This window comes from Chiloscyllium plagiosum, chromosome 39, assembly GCF_004010195.1.
Source record: "Chiloscyllium plagiosum isolate BGI_BamShark_2017 chromosome 39, ASM401019v2, whole genome shotgun sequence".
In the NCBI taxonomy this organism is placed as follows: Eukaryota; Metazoa; Chordata; class Chondrichthyes; order Orectolobiformes; family Hemiscylliidae; genus Chiloscyllium; species Chiloscyllium plagiosum.
In genome coordinates this window covers 1-22,148 of record NC_057748.1, presented here as the reverse complement: position 1 = coordinate 22,148, position 22,148 = coordinate 1, and the positions used below count along the sequence as shown (strand labels likewise).

At 40.1% G+C, this 22,148-nt stretch overlaps 1 protein-coding gene across 6 annotated transcripts in view; it reads right to left on the bottom strand.

The window, feature by feature from the left end:
- Window positions 1-19,281, bottom strand: part of LOC122542064 (transcriptional enhancer factor TEF-1-like) — a 91,259-nt gene extending 71,978 nt beyond the window's left edge. For 3 of the 6 annotated variants that reach the window (XM_043679350.1, XM_043679354.1, XM_043679353.1), the window contains exons 1-2: window positions 18,447-19,281; window positions 18,102-18,218 (exon numbers count right to left, since the gene is read on the bottom strand). The gene's annotated coding sequence lies outside the window, so the exon portion shown is untranslated. The remainder of the gene's footprint in view (window positions 1-18,101; window positions 18,219-18,446) is intronic. The other 3 variants (XM_043679352.1, XM_043679356.1, XM_043679351.1) reach the window with 3 other exon arrangements.
- Window positions 19,282-22,148: the final 2,867 nt, after the last annotated feature.

The following is a 22,148-nucleotide window of genomic DNA, read 5'->3' as shown; positions in this document are numbered from 1 at the left end:
GTTTCCTCCCACAGTCCAAAGATGTGCGGGTCAGGTGAATTGGCCATGCTGAATTGCCCGTAGTGTTAGGTTAAAGGGGTAAAGGTAGGGGTATGGGTGGGTTGCGCTTCGGCGGGTCGGTGTGGACTTGTTGGGCCGAAGGGCCTGTTTCCACACTGTAAGTAATCTAATCTAAATGGGCTTGGGACCTGCAAACATTTCTGACATTGAGATTATGACATTACAGGAAAACGCAGCCAAAAGTGTGCAAATGGGTCAAACAAATTAAGACTTGGCAGCAAGATGGCAGATAGAGTATAATAAAGGGAAAATGAGGTAATTAGTTTCAACAATGTAAAAGATCGGAAATAGGAAGAGTAGACCATTCAGTCACTGAGCCTGCGCAGTCATTAACTAAATTTCCTGGCTGATCTGATTGAGACCATAACTCAAATTTTCCCACCTGTACTCCTTAGGATCATATAGCACAGCCTAATGCATTTGCACTGACAAAATCTACCCTTCTTTGTAGCACTCAGCCCATAGCCTTGAATGTTATGACATCAAGTACTCATCCAAGTACTTTTAAAATGTTGAGATTTCCTGCTTCAATTACACTCAGGCAATACATTCCAGATTTCCACTACTCTCTGGGTTAAGATCAAAAAGTGTGTTGGAACATTGTATGCTATTAAAGGAGCTGTATAAATACACATTGTGGCACAAATCCTTAATTACTCAGGGAACAGATGCCATATTTGGATTTTGGTATTAGAGACTATGAATACCCTGCGAAGTTAATGGGCGTTTGTTTCAGTAAAAGTTTTGTATCGTGCAGTACAGAGGTGGAGGGATAGATTATAGGACATATGCACAATGAGATTGTCCAGTGAATCACAGTATCCTGGAAGGTTAAACAAAAACTCCTCAATACTGTTACACTAATTTGTATACTCAAAATGTTCTTAACTCGAATGCCAGACCTGCTCCCACTAGTGTGCCACCCTGGTACTACAGGTGGTTCTGCTATAACTTGCGTTTTCTTAATGCGAGTTCGCTGTAACGTGGTTGAAGAATTAGGGACATGTTTTCAAAGTGCAAATTTTTGAAACGTGTTGGCTGTAACATGATTACATCACCAATACTTCAAGTGCTGTTTCTAAAGTGCAATTTTTCTATAATGCGGGCTTGCATACGAACGCGATCACTGCATAATAGAAAAACTGCCTGTTTATAACCTAAAAATACTCTTTCAATAGCAGATACTTTAAAACAGAATCTAATCTAATGTTATACTTCTGAAGGCTCTTCACAATGGGCACAGAATGAAGGTTTCAAACATCTGCTTTTGCTCTTTGTTGAAACCCAAGCTACAAATGGGTGGCCCTTAAACAAATGATGTTGTGATCAGCAGTTTTAGCACATCTGAGTGTGTTCTGATACAAGGTACGTGTAGCTGGTGCCTAACCGAATAGCAGCGAAGGGCATTGTGAAGAAATTATTTTTACAGGCAGTCCTTCTTTAGCATCTCATTCTGAACAGCTGCTAACCCAGACTAACACCACCTGTTGCAGATCTTAATTGGAGCACAGTCAAAGTGCAGCCTGGAAAGTGCAAGCTGACAACAAGCAAAGTCACTCAACAGCGCTGGGACCGCGTGCTGACAGCTGCCGGCTGGTATCATTTGCGTTCTTTAATCAATTAAAAACAAACTTCAATTTGTTACAAACTTGCAAAATATTCTCGATTAAAAGACCAACGAACAAAAATATTATTTTCAGTCGTAATAATACAAAATTAAGCACCGTCTTTATGTAGTAAATAAAGAAGTTATAGTTAGAGCACCATGCAATCCAGAAACTTTTTTTTACCCATGGTCACCAGAAACTTTTTGTCTGCTGTGGTTCAATTGATAGCGCACGTGTCTCGGAATCACAAGGTTGTATGTTTTAGTCTTAATCTTACTCCAAGATTTGAATACAAAAAAGGCTAACATTCCAGCGCAGTCGTGAAGGAGCACTGCTTTGTTGGAGTCCTGTCTTTCAGGTGAAACTTCAGTCTGGAGGTGCCAGGTGGATATAAAAGATCACGTGGCACCATTGTTGGATGCATCCATCATTCTGCCTTTCTAAACCAGAGAGCCGGATATAAACACATGCTGCCATTCATTTTTAAACATAACAGCTTTCAAACAGTAGTATCAGACAATTTACTGGAACAGATGCAATATTTACAGGAATGATGAACTGAAAGCTTCCATCTATTAGGAAAGACCGAAGAGGTTGTTTCCTTTTCAGCTCTCGTATGTTGTTAGTTTAAATTGTCACTAATTATCCAGAACCAGTGGACACAACTGAAGGTGATTAGCAAAGAGACAGTGACATGAGGAAAACCCTTTAGAAAAATGCAGCAAGTGAGAGTATCTGGAATGCACTAGTGTGGTTGATGCAGATTCAACTGTGGCTCTGAAGAGAGAATTAGACAATTATTTGAAAGGTTTTGGAGCGCTGCTTCTTCATCACGTGGTTGTGGAGTACAAGATCATAAGTCAGTATTTATAGCAAAAAAAGTTTACTGTGTGATGTACCTGAAATTATATATTGAAAAAGACCTGCATTGTTTGTTAAGTCTCTCATCTTTTAGAATGAACATGTTGGTTTCAGTTCTTTCATGTGTAAATCGCAGAACATTTAAAAGTTACATTCTCAAGTGAACTTTAACTATTGGTGTCATGTCGGCCTCTCACGGACTTGTACCCTTTAACACTCACACAGATACACACACTCTCTCAGAGACAGACACTCATAACCCTCACCCCACACACACGTTCGAGGGGTGAATTTGTAATTGCAGAATTACAGTTTACTTTGCTCAAAAACTGCATGAATCCATGTAAGATTCTGTAAATCCAATTTTTAGATTAGAATCAGTCTGACCATTGTCTGCAAGATTTACAGAATCTTACATGGATTCATGCAGTTTTTGAGCAAAGTAAACTGTAATTCTGCAATTACAAATTCACCCCTCGAACGTGTGTGTGGGGTGAGGGTTATGAGTGTCTGTCTCTGAGAGAGTGTGTGTATCTGTGTGAGTGTTAAAGGGTACAAGTCCGTGAGAGGCCGACATGACACCAATAGTTAAAGTTCACTTGAGAATGTAACTTTTAAATGTTCTGCGATTTACACATGAAAGAACTGAAACCAACATGTTCATTCCAAAAGATGAGACTTAAACAATCCAGGTCCTTTTCAGTTACATCACACTAAACTTTTACTATAAATTCTGTGTCTTATGATCTTATTCTCCACAACCACCTGAAGGAGCAGCGCTCCGAAAACTAGTGCTTCCAAATAAACCTGTTGGACTATAACCTGGTGTTGTGTGATTTTTAACTTTGTACACCCCAGTCCAACACCGGCATCTCCAAATCCTGAAAAGGAAAAGATTTGGAAGATTTCAGGGAAAAGTGATGGATAGTCAACTAGGAAAACTGCTTTTCCTGAGCAGGTTAATGGGCTTCCTTGTTATTGGTCACTGGGTGGTTGACCATGGTGCCACCAATTTCCCTTTTCATTCTTATGAAGAAAATGTTAGATGACATGGCCAGTAGCTGTCACACCTCTGAAGGGGAAGTGGAGTCGGTCTTTCTCTCTAAAAAACCTAAAGCCTGAATAAAGCCAGTTTATTCATTAAAAGCAACTAGTTAAAGCAGAGTCTTAATTTGCAAACGGGGGTTGCTCAGACCCTCTTTCAAGGAATACCTGAAGAAGAGAGATGCTAAGTCCAGGAAACTAAAGATCACTTCAGTGAACCCAATAGTTCTGTGGACAGAAGCCATCTTCTCAGTTTGGCCTGACACCAATAAAATCAATGTTAGTCTGTCTCTGTGTGCACATGTGTATAGAAGATTTAAAAGAGGCTTAGAGCTTTAACTAGTAGCATTATATGTCATAGTACATTTTTAAATCTGTAGCTAGAATCTATTTGTTTATAAAAAAAATAGTAATTCTTGTTAAGTACAAAAGCCTGGTCTGTGTTTTCTGTTCACCTGGATCTAAGCAGACATTTAAACTGAAGAATATGTGCCTACTTTGATAAAATCTTTACCTTTCGATATGACTCCAGGAATTGGGGGATTGGGGGCACAGGTGAGCTTGATTTTCAGTGTTCTCAGTGAGGCATTTCACACACAGATCACTGATAAGTCTTAAAAAGAAAATGGATTAGAGTGGTGCTGGAAAAGCACAGCAGTTCAGGCAGCATCCGAGGAGCAGGAAAACCGATGTTTCGGGCAAAAGCCCTTCATCAGGAATGAAGGGCTTTTGCCTGAAACATCGATTTTCTTGCTCCTCGGATGCTGCCTGAACTGCTGTGCTTTTCCAGCACCACTCTAATCCAGAATCTGGTTTCCAGCTTCTGCAGTCATTGTTTTTACCCCTTTTAAAAAGAAAATGCCTTTACATAATAAGTTTATAGTCCAACAGGTTTAATTGGAAACATTAGCTTTCAGAGTGTTGTTCCTTCATCAGGTGGTTATGGAGAACACAATTGTAAGGCACAATCCTCCACAGCCACCTGATGAAGGAGCGACGCTCCGAAAGCTAGTGTGCTTCCAATTAAACCTGTTGGACTATAACCTGGTGTTGTGTGATTTTTAACTTTGTACACCCCAGTCCAACACCGGCATCTCCAAATCATCAAATTTATTTAACAAGAGCAGGTTATTGCATAACAAAATTGATAGAAATTACTTTGTCACATTAGACATAATTACAAGACTATCAGGTGCCACAGATAACATGTCTGTCTCCATTGAACCTTAGAAGAATGAGGGAGGATCTTATAGAAACATAAAATTACGAAGGGAAATACAGAAGGTAGAAGTAGAGAGAATGTTTCCGCTGGTGGGTGAAAATAGTACAAGAGGGCATAACCTCAAAATTAGGCAGAGCAGATTTAGGCCTGAATTGAGAAGGAACTTCTTCATCCAGAGGGTTGTAAACCGTTGGAATTCCCTGCCCAATGTAGTAGTTGAGGCTTCCTCATTGAATGTTTTTAAAGCAAAGATAGATAATTTTTTGAACAGTAAAGGAATTAAGGGTTATGTGAGAGGGTGCATTATTGGAGCTGAGGCCACAAAATGATCAGCCATGATCTTATTGAATGGAAGAGCAGGCTAGAAGGGGGAGACGGCCTACTCCTGATCCTAGTGCTTTTGTGTGCAATTCCCCAAGATTCTACCCATAGACTAAATGGAGCTTAATGCAATTTCAACATCAAATCTTCCAAAGCCATGTTAACATAAGATTTCAAGTTTTTTAAAAAACCCATAATTAAAATTTATAAAAGTTAATGGTTTTATCCATTTCTACGGTAATCACTGCCTGACCTTCCACACACTGTCTGCACAAGTCTGTGACTTCAAAAATTCAGACAGTCTGGAGGTTTCACACATCTTCCAGAATGCATAGTCTTCCAACTTAGAAGATTGGTAGTTCTTTGGATTGTGGATTGTAGCCTCAATTCTGATCTTGACTGTATTGATCTGCAAATCATCACCATTATGACATTGTTCACTGGGTTCACCCCCAAGTGTTGAATGACTGATTTGATTTATTATTCAGACAACACCAGGTTATAATCCAACAGGTTTATTCAAAAGTACAAGCTTTCAGAGCACTGCGCCTTTGTCAAGTGGGGCAGGATCATAGGAGACAGAATTTGTAGTAAAAGATCAAAGTGTCATACAACTGACGTGATGTGTTGGACAAACCTAGATTGCTGTTAAGTCTTTAATCACTTAGAATGGGGATATAAGTTTCAATTGATTAATATGCAAATCCCAGAACTTTTTTCAAGTCATCTATGGACAACATATGATCATTGCTCGTCAATCGAATCTTGGGATATCTGTCCCATTGCTATTGGGGTCTCTTATCTACACCTGCTGCCCTATGCCCAAGTGCGGTAGCCATCATGCAAATGAAACATGTTGTTGTTAGCAGCCTGCTGACTGGTTAAGACTTTTTTTTTTATTTTGGCAAACATTTTTATATAGTCCCATGGTCTCAGCTATAGTACCTCCTTGATCGGATAGGGAATAGACTCTCCAGTTTTCATATCTTGAGCAATTCTGATGGCAATAAACCAAACTGGAATGGGGATGGCTGGGTAATTTAAACAATATTGTAAAAAAGTCAGCATTTTCCTTCAAAAGAGACTTGTCTGTCTGGACCCCACATTCGGCTTCCTCATTATGCTGTATGTATCTCAGCGAGCTGGTTACATGTCCAAATCTAAAGTGGCTGCAAACTGGCAGAAATATTTTTGGGCAAACTGCGGTCCAATTTCTGACACAACCATGTCAGGGATCCCATATATAGGGAAAATTTCAGGCAAGATCCTGACAACTGCTTCTATAGTGGTGGAGGATAACATGTTTTTAGCCTACATCTACCGTGAAAAATAGTCAACAGCAATAATCAAAACCATCCATTGAACAAACAGATCAATTCTCATTTGCTTCAGTGGTTTGGTGGTGAAACATAGCATCTCTCTCTGCTAAGTCTGTCGATAGTCCAAATTGCACCAGTGATGAGAGCAATTTCCTTTGAGATCCCTGACCAATATACTGACACCCGCGTCTAGGCTTTGTATTTGGTAATGCCCACGTGTGCTTGTCTCGGATACCGACCAACAACGAAGTTGGTAATATCAGCCTTTCATTAAACACCAGCAAATCATCAACAATTGTGAAATGTTATCAATGCTAAAAGTAATTCTTCATGACCAGCAGACGAGGCTTTGATCTGGTCAGCCTTGAACACAATGTCGCTAAATGACAGCACATTCTCTGCTCTTTTGTTACAGTTTTATTTGATTGAGCCAGTTTTAGATTCCTTGCCAGTGGTTCGATGAGGCCTGAGTAAATAATTCAATCACTTCAAGAATTGCTCAGTCATTCTATGACAGTTGATAGTCACTCTGAACAGTGTGTCTGTCACAGTTTATAGCTTCCTCTGCAGATATTTGGTCTCGTAGGCACACCTCACATGAACATACAAACTAGGAACAGAAGTCCCATCAGGCTCCTCCATCATTCTAGAAGGAGAATCATAGCTGATCTAACTGCAAAACAAATCTATGTCCCCACCACCTTGATAAATAAAAGGGTGAAAAGTTAAGAATCCATCTATCTCTGCCTTAAAAATATTCAAGGATGCCATTCCTGAAAAAGTGGTGAAGGAATGGCATTTAAACGGGGACCCTAGCTCTAGATTCCACACAGGCATCAATCTCCACACCTACCCTGTCAAAATCCGCAGGACCTTGCATCTTTTAATAAAAAAAAGTTACCTCTGACTCTATACTCTGGTAGATTCAATTTTAGCCTGTCCAACCTTTCTTCATTCCCAGGGCTAGTTGTCTCTGATCTTCCTCCAGTATATTCACATCTTTCCCTAACTAAGGTGACTAATGCCATACACAGTAATCTAAATGCAGTCCATCAGTATCCTGTATAACTGAAGCATAACCTCCTTACTTGCTGAGTTCAACTCCCATGATAAATGGCAATATTCATTCAGTTTTCTTAATTTCTTGCTATACCTGCATATTAAATCTTATGATTCATGCACTAGGATATCCAGATGCCTCTGCACCTCAGAGCCCTCACCATTTAGATAATATACTGTTTTTTCACTTTTCCTGCCAAATTGAAGAATTTCATTTTCATGTATTACGCTCCATTTGCTATATTTTTGCCGACTCATAACCTATCTTTTCATAACCTCCATGCGTCTTCTTCACAACTTACTTTCCTAACTATCCTTGTATGATCAGCAGATTTGGCAACAATCCCATCATCCAAGTCATTTATATAAATAGAAAACAGTAGCGATTCAGCATGGATCCCTGCAGTACACTACTCATTACATCTTACAACTAAAAAAGACTTTAGCCACCATTTCCTCTTAGCCAGAGAAAATTTCATCCATGCCAAGATGCTATCCCTTACACCATAAGCTTTTATTTTCCACATCAAATAAGTACAGCATGCCCACCAGTTCCCCACCAAACAGCCTGTATTGCCTCAAAGAACTCTAACAGATTGGCCAACATGATTTCTCTTCTGCAAAGTCATGTTGATTCTGCCTGATTATCTCGAACTTATCCAAGTGCCCAGTTATAACTTTTTTCATAATAAGTTATGACATTATCCCTATGACTGTTATTAAGCTCTAATGGTCTGTCATTTTTTTGCTATTTCTCTCTTTCTTTAAAGATAAAGGAATAACATTTATTATCTTCCAATCTAATGGAACTATCTACAAATCAAGTTTTGGAAAATTAAAACCAATGCATTCACTATCTCACTAGCCATTTTCTTTTATCCTAGGATCTTAAGTCCATCTGGACCCATGTTTCTGTCAGCCTGCAGCCCCAACAATTTACTCCATATCATTTCCTAGATGATTGTGTGTTTTCCGACTTCCTCCCTTCTTTCCATTTCAACTGCTGGGATGTTACTTGTATTTTCTATCATGAAAGTGGAGTCACAGATAAATAGGGTGAAGGCAGCGTTTGGGATGCCTTCCTTAATTGGTCAGTGCATGAAGTGTAGGAGTTGGGAGGTCATGTTGCTGCTGTACAGCACACTGGTTAGGCCACGTTTGGAATACTGTGTGCAATTCTGGTCTCCCTCCTATTGGAAGAGTGTTGTGAAACTTGAAAGGGTTCAGAAAAAATTTACAAGGAAGTTGCCAGGGTTGGAGGGTTTGAGGTATAGGGAGACGCTGAATAGGCTGGGGCAGTTTTCCCTGGAGCGTCAGACACAGAGGGGTGATCTTATAGAAGCATATAAAATCATGACGTGCATAAATAGGGTAAATACATAAAGGTCTTTTCAATGGGTGAGGGGAGTTCAAAACAAGGGGGCATAGCTTTAGGACGAGAGGGGAAAAATTTAGAACAGACCTAAGGGGCAACGTTTTCCAGAGGGTAGTGCATGTATGGAATGAGCTGCCAAAGAAAGTGGAGGAGGTTGGTACAATTACAACATTTAATTGGATGCTATACTAATAGGAATGGTTTAGAACAATATGGGCCAAATGCTGGCAAATAGGACTAGATTAATTTAGAATATCAGGTCAGCATGGACAAATTGGACCGAAGGGCCTGTTTCCACGCTGTACATCCATATGACTCTAAGAGTGGGCCTCTTGTGGTATAGTGCACCTACCTCGGAGCCAAAAAATCCAGGTTAAAGTCTCGCCTGCTCCGGAGATTTGTCACAGCATAAGACGACTAATGCAAAATCTGTTCAATTAATCTGCCATTTCTATAATCAATTGTCCAGTCTCACTTTTTGTGGGACCACTGCTCACCTTATTAACTAAATACTTTTAGACCCTCCTTCTAAAAAAAAAAATTGGCCAGCTTTCACTTCTACTGGAATTTTCTATCCTCTTTTTGGTCAGTTTTGTTGATTTTATATTCTATCCAGTCTTCTGACCTACTACCATAGGAGAATTATGTACTTTGTTTAAAAAAGGAAGATTGTTACTATCTTTAAAGTTTCTAATTTACCAAAAAAGTGGGTCCATTTCTTGGAATTTTTATTACTCTTTGAAATGTAGCTGTGCTTTGTATTGTGAAATATCACCTTGAATACCTGCCACTGCATCTCCATTAACCTATCCTTTTATCTAAATTTGCCAATTCACTTTAGCCAGCTTTGTTTTCATACACTCATTTCTCTATAATGGATTAGATTCCCTACAGTATGGAAACAGGCACATCGGCCCAACAAATCCACACCGACCCTCTGAAGAGTAACCCACCCTATATTTACCTCGACTAATGCACCTAACACTATGGGCAATTCACCTGAACAGCACATCTTTGGATTGTGGGAGGAAACCGGAGCACCCGGAGGAAACCCACACAGACACAGGGAGTGTGTCTGGGTGGAGTTTGCACAGTCACCGGAGGCAGGAATCGAACTCCGGCCCCTGGTGCTGTGAGGCAGTAGTGCTAACCACTGAGCCATCGTGCCGCCCATCTAAGTTTTGTTTTGTAGTATCATCTTTGTTACGCTCTTATTTCTCTCAAAACGTAAAAATCACTCATTTTGACATATGGCTACCACATATTAGTCATATCTTGTTGCATAGGAATAGAGGTAGGCCATTCAGCACCATCAGTCTGTTCTGCCATTTAATGAGACCATTGCTGATTTGTGGTCTAACCTTTGGCTCATATCGCTCAATACCTTCGCTTAACAGAAAAGGTGATCCATTTCTAATTTAAAACTAGTACTTGATCCACCATCCACTGCCATTTATGAAAGAGTCCCAAACCGCCAGCACAGTTTGGGTGTAGACATCCTTCCTAATAGGGTCTCCTATATGGTCTGGCCTTTGACGGCCAGACTATGCCCCTAGTCCCAGAATCTCCAAACAGTGGAAACAGTTTATCTTTATCTAACCTGTCTTTTCCTGTTAATATCTTGAAGACTTTGATCAGATCACCTCATAACCTTCTAAATTCTGGAGAAAACAAGTTTAATTTCCATAATCTGTCTTCATAACTTAATCCTGAAGTCCAGATAGCAAATGAATCTCTTGAAATGTAGGAGCATTCTTAAGAGGGAGATTAGGAAGGCAAAGAGAGAATGAAATAGCCTTGGCAGATAAAGTCAAGGATAACCTAAAAGGAGATTCTACAAAGTACAAGAAAGCAACTAGAGAGAGACGGGCCCTTAAACTCAAGAGGTCATGGTTGTGTTGAACCTCAAAAAATGGGAGAGACATTAAATGAATATTTTACATAAGCTTTTACTGTGGAGAAAGAAATGGAGGCTAAAGAATTTAGGAATAAATATTGAGGTTCACATTGCAGGAGTAGTAGTGCTGGAGGTCTTAGAAAAAATAAAAAGGACCTGATCTAGTGTATCCCAGGATTTTGTGGGAAGTTAGGGAGGAAATTGAGAGACCTTTTGCAGAAATATTTGTATCATCTATAACTATGGGTGAGGTGCCAGAGGACTGGAGTGGCTAACGTTCTGCCTTTGTTTAAGGAAGGAGGTAAAGAGAAGCCTGGGAACTATAGACCTGAGAGTCCGAATTTGGTGGTAGGAAGTTGGTGGAACCGAATCAGAAAGATAGGATTTATAGGCATTTGGAGAGGCAAGCAATGATTGAGGATAGTCAGCATGGTTGTGTGTGAGGGAACTTGTGTTTCACAAACTCGATTGTGTTTTTTGAGGAAGTAACCAAGAAGATTGATGAAGGCAGAGCGATAGACATGGTTTACTTGGCAAAGTTTCACATGGCAGATTAATTAGTAAAATTAGATCTCGTGGGATTCAGAGTGAGTTTGCCAATTGGATACTGTATAAAATTGGCTTAATGGCAAGAGACAGTGGTGGTGAAGGGTTGTTTCTTTGACTGGAAGCTTGTGACCAGTGGTGTTCCACACCCTTGGTACTGGGTCTACTTTTATTTGTCATTTGTATAAATGATTTAGATAAGAATATAGAAGGCATAGTCAGTAAATTTGTAGATGACCCCAAAATTGGTGGTATAGTGGACAATGAAGAACAGTATCAAAGATTACAAAAAAAGATCAAATGGGTCAACGGACAGTGGAATAGCAGACAGGAGGTTAATTTGGATAAATGCGAGTTATTGCATTTTGATAAAACAAACAAGGGCAGGATTTATACAATTAAAAATAGGGCCTTGGATAGTGTTGTAGATCAGAGACACTTAAGGGTTCAGGTACATAATTCTTTGAAGTTTGTGTCACAGATAGACAGGGTGGTTAAGGCGGTGTTTAGCATGCTTGCATTAATTGCCGAGTCCTTTGACCATAGGGCTTGGGGTGTCATATTGAAGTTGTACAGGATGTTGGTGAGGTCTCTGCTGGAATAATGCGTCCAGTTCTGGTCACCCTGTTATAGGAAGGATATTATTAATTAGGAGAAGGTTCAGAAAAGATTTACTAGGATGTTGCAAGAATGGAGGTTTTGAGTTATAAGGAGAGGTTGAATAGACTGGGATACTTTCCACTGGAGCTTAGGAATTTGATGGTGACCTTATCGAGGTTTATAAAATCATAAGGGGTATAAATAAGGTGAATGGCAGTTGTCTTTTCCCTAGGATGAGGGATTTCAAAACTGGGGGGGGGGGCATAGTTTTAAAAGATGAGGAGAAAGATTTTTAAAAAGACATGGGGGCAACTTTATTTTTAAACAGAGTGGTTCATGAGTGGAAGTGATGGATACAGGTACAGTTACAATGTTTAAATGACACTTAGATAAGTACATGAATAAAAAACATTTGAAGGGATATGGGCCAAGTGCAGGCAGGTGGGACTAGTTTAATGCGGAAACAGGTCAGCACGGACTGGCTGGACAGAAGAGCTTGTTTTTCCACGCTGTATGACTCTGACATTCTTATAAACCTACAAGGCCAATATATCCTTCCTAAATTGTGGTACTCTGATTGCTCTAGTACTCCAAGTAGGGTTTTAACCATGGTTTTGTTTATTTGAAGCATAACTTCTGCATCCTTATATCCAGATGTTTGGAGTTTAAAGGTCAGCAATCAATTAGCCTTCTTCATTATTTTCTGTATCACGCATCTTAAAAATATATGCACCCAAACGCCCAAATCTCTTTGGGCAGCCATTATATTAAACTTCATATCATCTCGAAAGTACCCTGATCTTTCCTTTTTCAGTCCAAGATGAATAACCTCACATTTGTCTACATTGAGCTCCATCTGCCACAGTTTTACCTATTTAACTAGACCGAGTATTCCTTTGTCTACAACACCACCTAACTGTTTGTCATCAGCAAACCTGGAGATATGACTTTCTATGCCATTGTCCAAGTTATTAATAACTAGTGAATAATTAAGGCTGTAATAGATTCATGTGTGACATCACTGGTCACATCCCACCAATTTGAGTACCTACCCATTATCCCTACTTTCTGTAGTCTGCCATTCAATGAATTTCCCAGTCACGTCAGCAGTTTACCCTCAGCTCCATAGGCTTCTATCTTAGTTAATAGTCTCTTCTGAGACTTTATCAAATGCCTTGTGAAAGTCCTTATAAACATTCATAGACATACATTTATTATCTCTCCCATCTCCTGTGGTTCAACACAAAGACCACCTCTTTGATCTTTAAAGATCCTACGACTGTAGTCAACACTTCAAAAAAGTTTAATGAGGTTTGTCAGGCATGACCTACCCATCATTAATCCATGCTAGTTCTCAGTGAACATTTAACTGAAAATTTTGTGGTGCTCAGTTACACATCTTCAGTTATAAAACTTCAACATTTTCCCCACCACAGATGTTAGGCTAACTGGTGTTTAATTCTCTGGCTTTCCTCTTTCACCCTTAAAAAGCAAACTATGATTTTCAAATCCAGACGGACAACTCTGGTCTGTAGGGAACTCTGAAAGTTTGATGCTGTATTCAGAGTTGGGTTTGTCCAATCCAATGAATGACTCAGCATCCCCTCAAGAAGAAGAACCTATCCTAATGCACCTCCAGTTGTCTTATTTGTTTGAAAAGACTGATGGCAAAACTCACTTTGTTGCTTAAGGGGGAAGCTTCCTGATTATAAATGATATAGCATCCTCCTCAGTTTGACACTTTATACTGTAGTGTTGCGTGTAATATACCTGCAATGTTGAAAATGATTCTATAGGTTGTGTCTTTTGCTCCTCCAGCCATGGTATTTGATTTGATAAGAGAGAGACTCATGCTTGTATCAAGCTCAAAATTACCAAGCTGATCATTGAAATATGCTTTGTCAAATTTGAAATCAATTGGACCCCATTTTCCCCTTGGAATGCACTGGGTATATTTTCTAAAGGAAGAAATCCAACCACATCAAGCTTTTTCTTTATGAGTAAACAATTGGCTTTTCACTGGGTAGCATTCTTTTGTCATAGCTGGGCACTTGTAAAGCTTTGTTGTTCTATAGCACTGACACTAATTCTTAGCATGCTGGATGCAATAGTGTGTTGCTTTGGTCAGCGTCAGACTTAAGTGTTGAATTTTGAAGCAATTCTGTATTTCAAGAACTTTTCTCCAAAATGACTAATTCCGTATTAGATCTGGCCTATCTTCTGACATTGAATCCTTTTGGAAGTATTATTTCACCTGCCATTATTTCTTAACCTGTTTATTTATTATGATGCTTTTAAAGCTTGTTGGGTTTTTTTCCATGAAATCAATGCTGCTGAAATTTTGTCTTGAAATTCTAACTGTGTAATAATAATGATGCAATTTTTTGTCTACACACTTTAAAGTTCTGTAATTGGAAAGTCAAACCAAGGTAGGACTTATACAGTAAATGGTAAGGTCTTGAGGAGTGTTGTATTCCTAGGTCTCTCTGTTCCACAAGTACAGGTACATGGTTCTTCAAAAGTAATGTTACAGGTAGACAGGGTGAAGGCATTTAGCATGCTGGTCTTCATCAATTGAGGCATTCAGTATAAGAGTTGGGACATTATGTTACAGTTGTATAAAACATTGGTGAATACTCACTTAGAAGAAGTATTGTGTACAGTTTTGGCCACCCTGTATAGGAAAGACAGTTAAACTGGAAAGAGTGCAAAGAGGATTTACAAGGATGTTGCCAGGACTAGTTGGCCTGAATTACAGGGAGAGGTTTGCCAGGATAGGACTTTATTGCTTGGAACATAGGAGACTGAGAAGTGACTGAGCTGTTTAAAATCATGACGGGCATAGAATGGATGAATGCATATAGTCTTTTTCCCAGGGATCGGGAAAACTAGAGGGCATAAGTTTAAGGGTGTGAGGGGAAGGATTTAAGAAGGACCTGAGGGGCAACTTCTTCAAGCAGACAGTAGCTCACATATAGAATGGGCTGCCAGAGAAAGTGGCTGAGGCAGGTACAATAGCAATGTTCAAAACTCATTTGGATAGGAGCATGGACGGGAAGAGTTTAAGAGGGATATGGACCAGATGTGAGCAATTGGAACTAGCTGACTGGGCACCATGGACCAGTTTGGTCTGAACAGTCTGTTTCTGTTCTCTACATTAAGCAATATGCGCCAAAGTCACCTATATGGCGTTAGGCTACAAATCAGTAATCTCATTGAATGATTCAACAGACTCAAGGGGCTGATGGCACTTTTCGTCTGGTGTACTTGCTGTATTCTCATGTTTTCCCACTCATGCACTGGGATACCATTATCCCTCTGCATTATAGAGCTTTGCAATCTCTCATCATGCAGAGATAGAGTCAGAGATGTACAGCATGGAAACAGACCCTTCAGTCCAACTTGTCCATACCAACCAGATATCCCAACCCAATCTAGTCCCACCTGCCAGCACCTGCCTCATAAGCCTCCAAACCCTTCCTATTCATATACCCATCCAGGTGCCTTTTAAATGTTGCATTTGTACCAGCCTCCGCCACATCCTCTGGCAGCTCATTCCACCCTCTGCATGAAAACGTTGCCCCGTAGGTCTCTTATATCTTTCCCCTCTCACCGTAAACCTATGCCCTCTAGTTCTGGACTCCCCCATCTGGGGAAAAGACCATGTCTATTTATCCTATCCATGCCCCTCATGATTTTATAAACCTCTAAGATCACCCCTCAGCCTCCGACGCTCCAGGGAAAACAGCCCTAGCCTATTCAACTCTCCCTACAGCTCAAATCCTCCAAACTTGGCAACATCCTTGTAAATTTTCTGAACCCTTTCAAGTTTCACATCTTTCCTATAAGTCTATTCTACTCTATACTCAATGCACATCCAATAAAGGCAAGCAAACCATTTTCATCATCCTTTCTACCTGCGACTCTACTTTCAAGGAACTATGAACCTGCAAGTCCAGCCCTGATTTGCCTTTCCAAAATGTAGCACCTTGCATTCTAAATTAAACTCCATCTGCCACCCCTTGGCCCATCTGATCAAGATCTCATTGTAATCTAAGGTAACCTTCTCTGCTGTCCACTATACCTCCAAATTTGATATCATCTGCAAACTTACTAACTATACCTCTTAAGTTCAGGTCCAAATCATTACCGGAAAAAAAGAAAACAGTGGACCCACCAATCCTAGTGGCACACTGCTGGTCACAGGCCTCCAGCCTGAAAAGCAACCCTCCACCAACTTCTACCTTTGAGCCAGTTCTGTATTCAAATGGCTAGTTCTCCCTTTATTCCATGTGATATAACCTTGCTAACCAGTCTACCCTGAGGAATCTTGTCAAATGCCTTACTGAAGTCCATATAGATCACATCTACTACTCTGCCCTCAATCATTGAGGCACAGTTTCCCAGGCACAAAGCCATGTTGACTATCCCTAAATCAGTCCTTGCCTTTCCAAAGGCATGTAAATCCTGTCCTTCAGAATCCCCTCCAACAACTTACCCATCACTGAAGCAAGGCTCACCAGTCTATAGATCCCTGACTTTTTCTTACAGCCTGTCTTAAATAATGGCACCACATTAGCCAATCTCCAGTCTTCAATCACCTCACCCATGGCTATCGGTGATACAAATATCTCAGCAAGGGGCGCAGCAATTTCTTCCTTAGCTTCCCACAATGTTCTGAGAAACACCTGATTAGGTCCCAGGGATCTACCCATCTTTATGCATTTGGAGATCTCCAGCACAGCCCTTTTGGTAATATGAACTCTTTTCAAGATATCAGTATTTACTTCCCAAAGCTCCAGTCCTTCCCTGGCAAATTAAATTTCCGATTCTGAAAGAGCATCACTGGACCAGAAACGTTAACTATTTCTTTCCTGATCTACAGCCATTTTTGAATGTTATTTGTATCCTTTACACTGAAGGTAAAATGCCCACTCAATTCATCTTACATCTTAATGTTTTCCATTAACAATTCCCCAGACTCACTTTACACAGGCCAAAAATTCACTTAACTATTTTCCTTTTTAAAAATACCTATAAAACTGTAACACCAGGTTTTTCTCTCATACTCTAATTATCACATTTACTAATCTTTAAAAATCTAGGCACCTGAACACCCAAGTCTCTTTGCACAGCCATTATATTTAACTTCATTCCATCTAGAAAGTACTCTGATCTTTCCTTTTTCAGTCCAAGAGGGATAACCTCACACATCTACATTGAACATCATACTGCTCATTTTCCAATAATTTCTGATAGAAGGGTTGTATGAATATTATTGGCTGTGATAGTGCCTACAGTCAAATAGTTTGTAATTCATTTACTAGCACACACTAAGATAATGCTTGAGAGAGGTAGTGGAGAAAAACCGTCATCCACTGAACTGCATCTTCCAAAGACAAGTGGAGAAAATGGAAGCAAATAAGAGCAGCTTGTGGATTGGCAATGAGTGACTCAATATTCCACATTGCTGTAGTAAGAGAATGCCCAGATTACAATTTAAATAATGAAGCATCACTATCTGAGGGATGAAACAACAGGGATAGTATGTCAAGAGACAAATCAGCATGGATATATTTGTTTAAATACCTATTATTTGGCATTTAACTGTGATTGTTCTTTAGTACAATGGCTTGTTAAAGACAAGGTGAAGCTGATGCAAAGACAATTCAACAAATTAGTTGAGAAATCTGATCCATGCAGGGCAGAGAGAAGGACGGGTATTTAGAATCAGAGCACAGATCATTTCCAACCAAGTATTTATTACATTTAGTTGCATTTGAATTCAAACAAAGAAAAATTAAAATAAACTTAAATTAGAGATCTTGAGCCAATTAAAGTTCTTGAAAGAATATTCACAAGGATTTTTTTGTTTTTAAAAGACCTGCTAATCGTTTATAAAACTAGTTGACCAATATCCACAAGCATAGATCTTAGATGAAGAGAACTATTTGCATAGCCATCGTGTCAGGAATACAACTTTGTACACTGTCTACACACACATTCTGACATTTGCAAAAGTACCGGGTAAGTTTTAATAAGTTTTTCTGTTGTTTGCGCTCGAAGGAGGAACATTCCCACCGCATTGGCGGCTCAGATTTCGCTTCGCCAGCTTTCCCCACCCCTCGCGGACCGGTATACAATAATACACTTTAAATATTTTAGTCATTTAAAATAAAACAGAAGTTACCTACAAATCGGAAATATTTGTGGAGTTACCAATCTCGGATGCCGGGCTGGTTTCCACAATCCTTTGTTTTTTTTTAAAAAAAATCTGTTGTGAACAAACGCGTTTTGCTTCCTCTTCCTAAATGCAAGAATATGATGAGTTTTAAGTAAAGAGTCAAGTCTTTATTATTAAAATAATTAATAATCAAGATTTAAAGTTAAGAGAGTCTGGGATTTCTCTGAAATGCGGAAGTTCAGGCACAAAAATGTCAGAAATGAGAGCGATGCCCAGCCTGCCACATTTCTGCCTTTGTCACAGAAAAACAACAACCGGCAACCAGAAAAGTTTCAATTGACCCAAACTTACCTTTACTCAATGCAGAGGCAGTTCATCGGTAACCGGTTCAAGCTGACCGCTTTGGGGGGGGGGGGGGGCTGTCTGCAGCTTTCATTCCAAGTTGGATTTTTGGAGATGGAGTATTTTGGAAACTAGACTGGTGACAGGTTCAGGAAAAATTTCAGGAATGAGCGGCTGGAATGAAATTAACGCGATGAGTCAGTCAGTGCAGGAGGAGGAGGAGGAGGAGGAGCTGCGTGCTTCATGGACACTGGTCAGAGGGAACTTAGGTTTGGAACTCCTTAACAACGCTAGTGGGGGGCGAAGGAGCTCATAACGGAAATCAATTATCCTAATGAGCATGAGAGAGTATCATGTCAATTTTGGAGAGATTTAAGATTGAATGGGAATAACACAAGCGCTGCACTCTGAATTTTACTTCTGAATGTGCGAATTTAGGCGTAGAGTTTTTCAGGTTGCTCTAAAATAATACCTGCATTTACATAACGCTTTTCAAAAACCTTTACAATTAAGTAACATTGAAGTGTAATCATTGGCTGTAATGGAGAGAATGGGCAAAAAAGAAAAATAAGTACGACTTCTGTCCTTGACGTTTCTATTGTGAATGGGGATCAAGTTCCAGGTCTGACAAGCACCGCCTATTTCAGCCTGGGGCGATTCAGGCTGATTGGTCATGGACTGCATTTGAAAATAAAATACTGTATTTTCAAATCAACCATCTCAGACATGTTATAGCATACCGCTGGAGCAAGTGGGATTTGAAAGCAGGCTTTCAGGGCCAGAAGTAAGGGCAACACTGCTGCACCACAAGAGCCTGCATCTATTGTTACCGACTTAATGTTCAACATTTGTAACTCCGTAAACAAGGGAATGATTTAGTGGCGAGCTACCAATGCAATGATCCCTTTTAATTCCTGGCTATTACCCAAAAAAAAACGCATGATTACGAGGCATGCGTACTGAACCTATGCTCCATGTGACTGAAATCTGGATCCCACTCATTAACAAATTTTAAACAAAATTGACAGGGATTTTGGTCAAATCAGTGTTGAGTCGTCTGTCTAGGTCTGCTCAGTTTATCGAAAGGATTTAGAAGCACTGCTACCTCCAAGCGCCAGAGACCCGAGTTTGATTCCACCCTCGGACGAGTGTGTGTGGAATTTGCTCATTTGTCTCCCTATTTACTCCGGTTTCATTGCAAAGTCCAAACATGTGTAGGCTAAGTGGATTACCCGTGGTAAATGTTTGGATACGGTTTGGGTGGGACACTCTTCGGAGGTATGGTGTGGACTCGATGAGCCGAATGGCATATGACACAAGCAGTTAGGCCAATTTTCTTTTGAAGACAATCTGATGGAGGTTTTCAAAACGACGAAGGGGGGGGGTTTGTACAAGGTAGATGTGGAGAAGTTGTTTTCACTTGTGGTAGATTTAAAAACTAGGATTTCACAAATGCAAGATAACTAGTAACAATCCTTTAGAAGAGGTGTCTTTATGCAGAGTGATTAAAATACCTGGGTTGTTGATGCCAAAGGGAAATGGTTGATACAAAAAGAATCTGAGAGAAATAGGAATGGAGGGATATGCTGAAAGATTGAGAAGAGACTCTTGTGAAACATAAAGAGTGCAGACTAGTTGACCTGAATGGCCTGTTTCTGTGCTAAATGCACGTTTACGTTAAAAAGAGTTTTAAAAATTTAAAAGAAAATCTGACAACCCAAAAAAGCCCCAGATAATCATATCCCCTGGGATGGGTCAGGCAGCAGACTAATCACTATGAATGAGTTGTAAAAGTCCTCCATCCTGTAAAAATGCTATAGAATTTTCTAGATGGTTACAGTATTGAAAGAAATTGGTAACTGAAAATATTTGTTGATCATTAACATTTTAAGCTTCCAATAAAGTAAACAAGGAAACTGAGAAACATAATGCATATTGATCTGAGATTAAAACAGCATGTTGAAAATGAGAAAGATTTTTGTTGTGAAAATTGTACAATACTTAAATGATCTTCAGAGAATGTGACAAAACAGCCATTTAAGTTAGATTCAGGTGCAATTGAACAAAATAATTTGTGAAACATTGAGAGAGAGAATGTAAGGTAAAGCAGGAGAGATAAATACAAAATTATCAAATATGTTAAAAAGGGAAAACAATGGAGAGTAAAGAAGATAATGACAAGGACAAAGGATGGAATAAATCAGGGGGAAATAATAAAGTTCAAGGACATTGACAAGTAAGGAATATTGAAGCACAAACAGCAACTTGATAACTGGAGCAGCTGCACTGTAGGCATGTCTGAGTTTAGATTTCAGAGCTGCAGTTTTATCCCCTCTCCTTGGCAACTGTTTGAGACTGAAGCAAACTGTTCATAAACTCAGCATTATACTTGACCTCAATCAGCACTGACCATGTCTACATCATTACTAAGACTGCCTATTTCTACCTCTACTTATTGTCCAACTCCAACCTTACTTAGCCATCCTGTGACTGAAATCCTGATCCATGCCTTGACTATTGCACTACTGGCTGATATCCTACAGTCTACCTTCTGTAAAATTGAGATCATCCAAAAATCCTTTGCTTGTGTTCTTACAGATGTTACTTACCATTTATCCCCTTCCACACTGACCTGAATTGTATGTGGAATATTCTTTGTTCCAGTTCTAGTTCAGCGCCAACCCACAACTCTCTCTTCAATATAACGATAATATCATTGTTGCTGCTTTTCAAGCAGAATTGGAAAGTTTATCAACTTCACTTCCAATTTCCACCCCGCACTCACTTTCTTCACCTGGTCCATCTGACTCCTCCTTTCCTCGACATCTGTCTCTATTTCTGGGAATAGACTGGCCACTATAAACCCACCGACTCTGACAGTCACCTGGACTTTACAGGAAGCAGGGTGTGAGGTTGTAAAGACGATTCCATTCTCCCAGTTCCTCTGTCTCCATCCCATATGTTCCGATGATGCCAACTTTTACAGGCAGCCTCTGAAATGTCCGTCTCCTTCCTCAACTGAGGATTCCCCAGCGCTGTTGTCAACAGAACCCTTATCTGGGTCCGACCCATCTGCCGAACCATGGCCTTCAGCCCTTCTCTTCGTTCCCACAACAGTGATAGTGTTCTCCTTGTTCCTACCTACATCCCAACAGCATTCACATCCAGAAAATCATTAGTTGCTATTTCTGCAACCTCCAGTGAGATGCCACCACAAGACACATTCCCTTCCCCTCCCTTGTCCACCTTCCGCAGTGACTGAGCCCTCCGGGATGTCCTTGTCCACTCTTCCTTCACTCCCACAACCCCGTACAATACCTTCCCCTGCACTTGCCAAAGGTGTAACACTTGCCCATTTCCCTTGACTCTCCTGAGTATCCAAGGACCCAAACATACCTTCCAGGTGAAGCTGCACTTCCCACAATTTTGTCTACTGCATTCACTGCTCACAGTGTGATCTCCTCCACACTGGGGAAATGAAGCGTAGACTGGGTGACTGCTTTGTGGAACACTTATGTTCTGTCCACAAAAATGACCCCAAGCTTTCAGTTGCCTGTCACTTCAACACACCACCCTATTCCCTGGCCAATATGTCTGTCTCTGTTGCAGTGCTCCAGTGAAGCTCAGCATAAACTGGAGGGACAACATCTCATTTTCCGCCTGGGGATGCTATAGCCTTCTCAACTCCATATCGAGTTCAATAACTTTAGG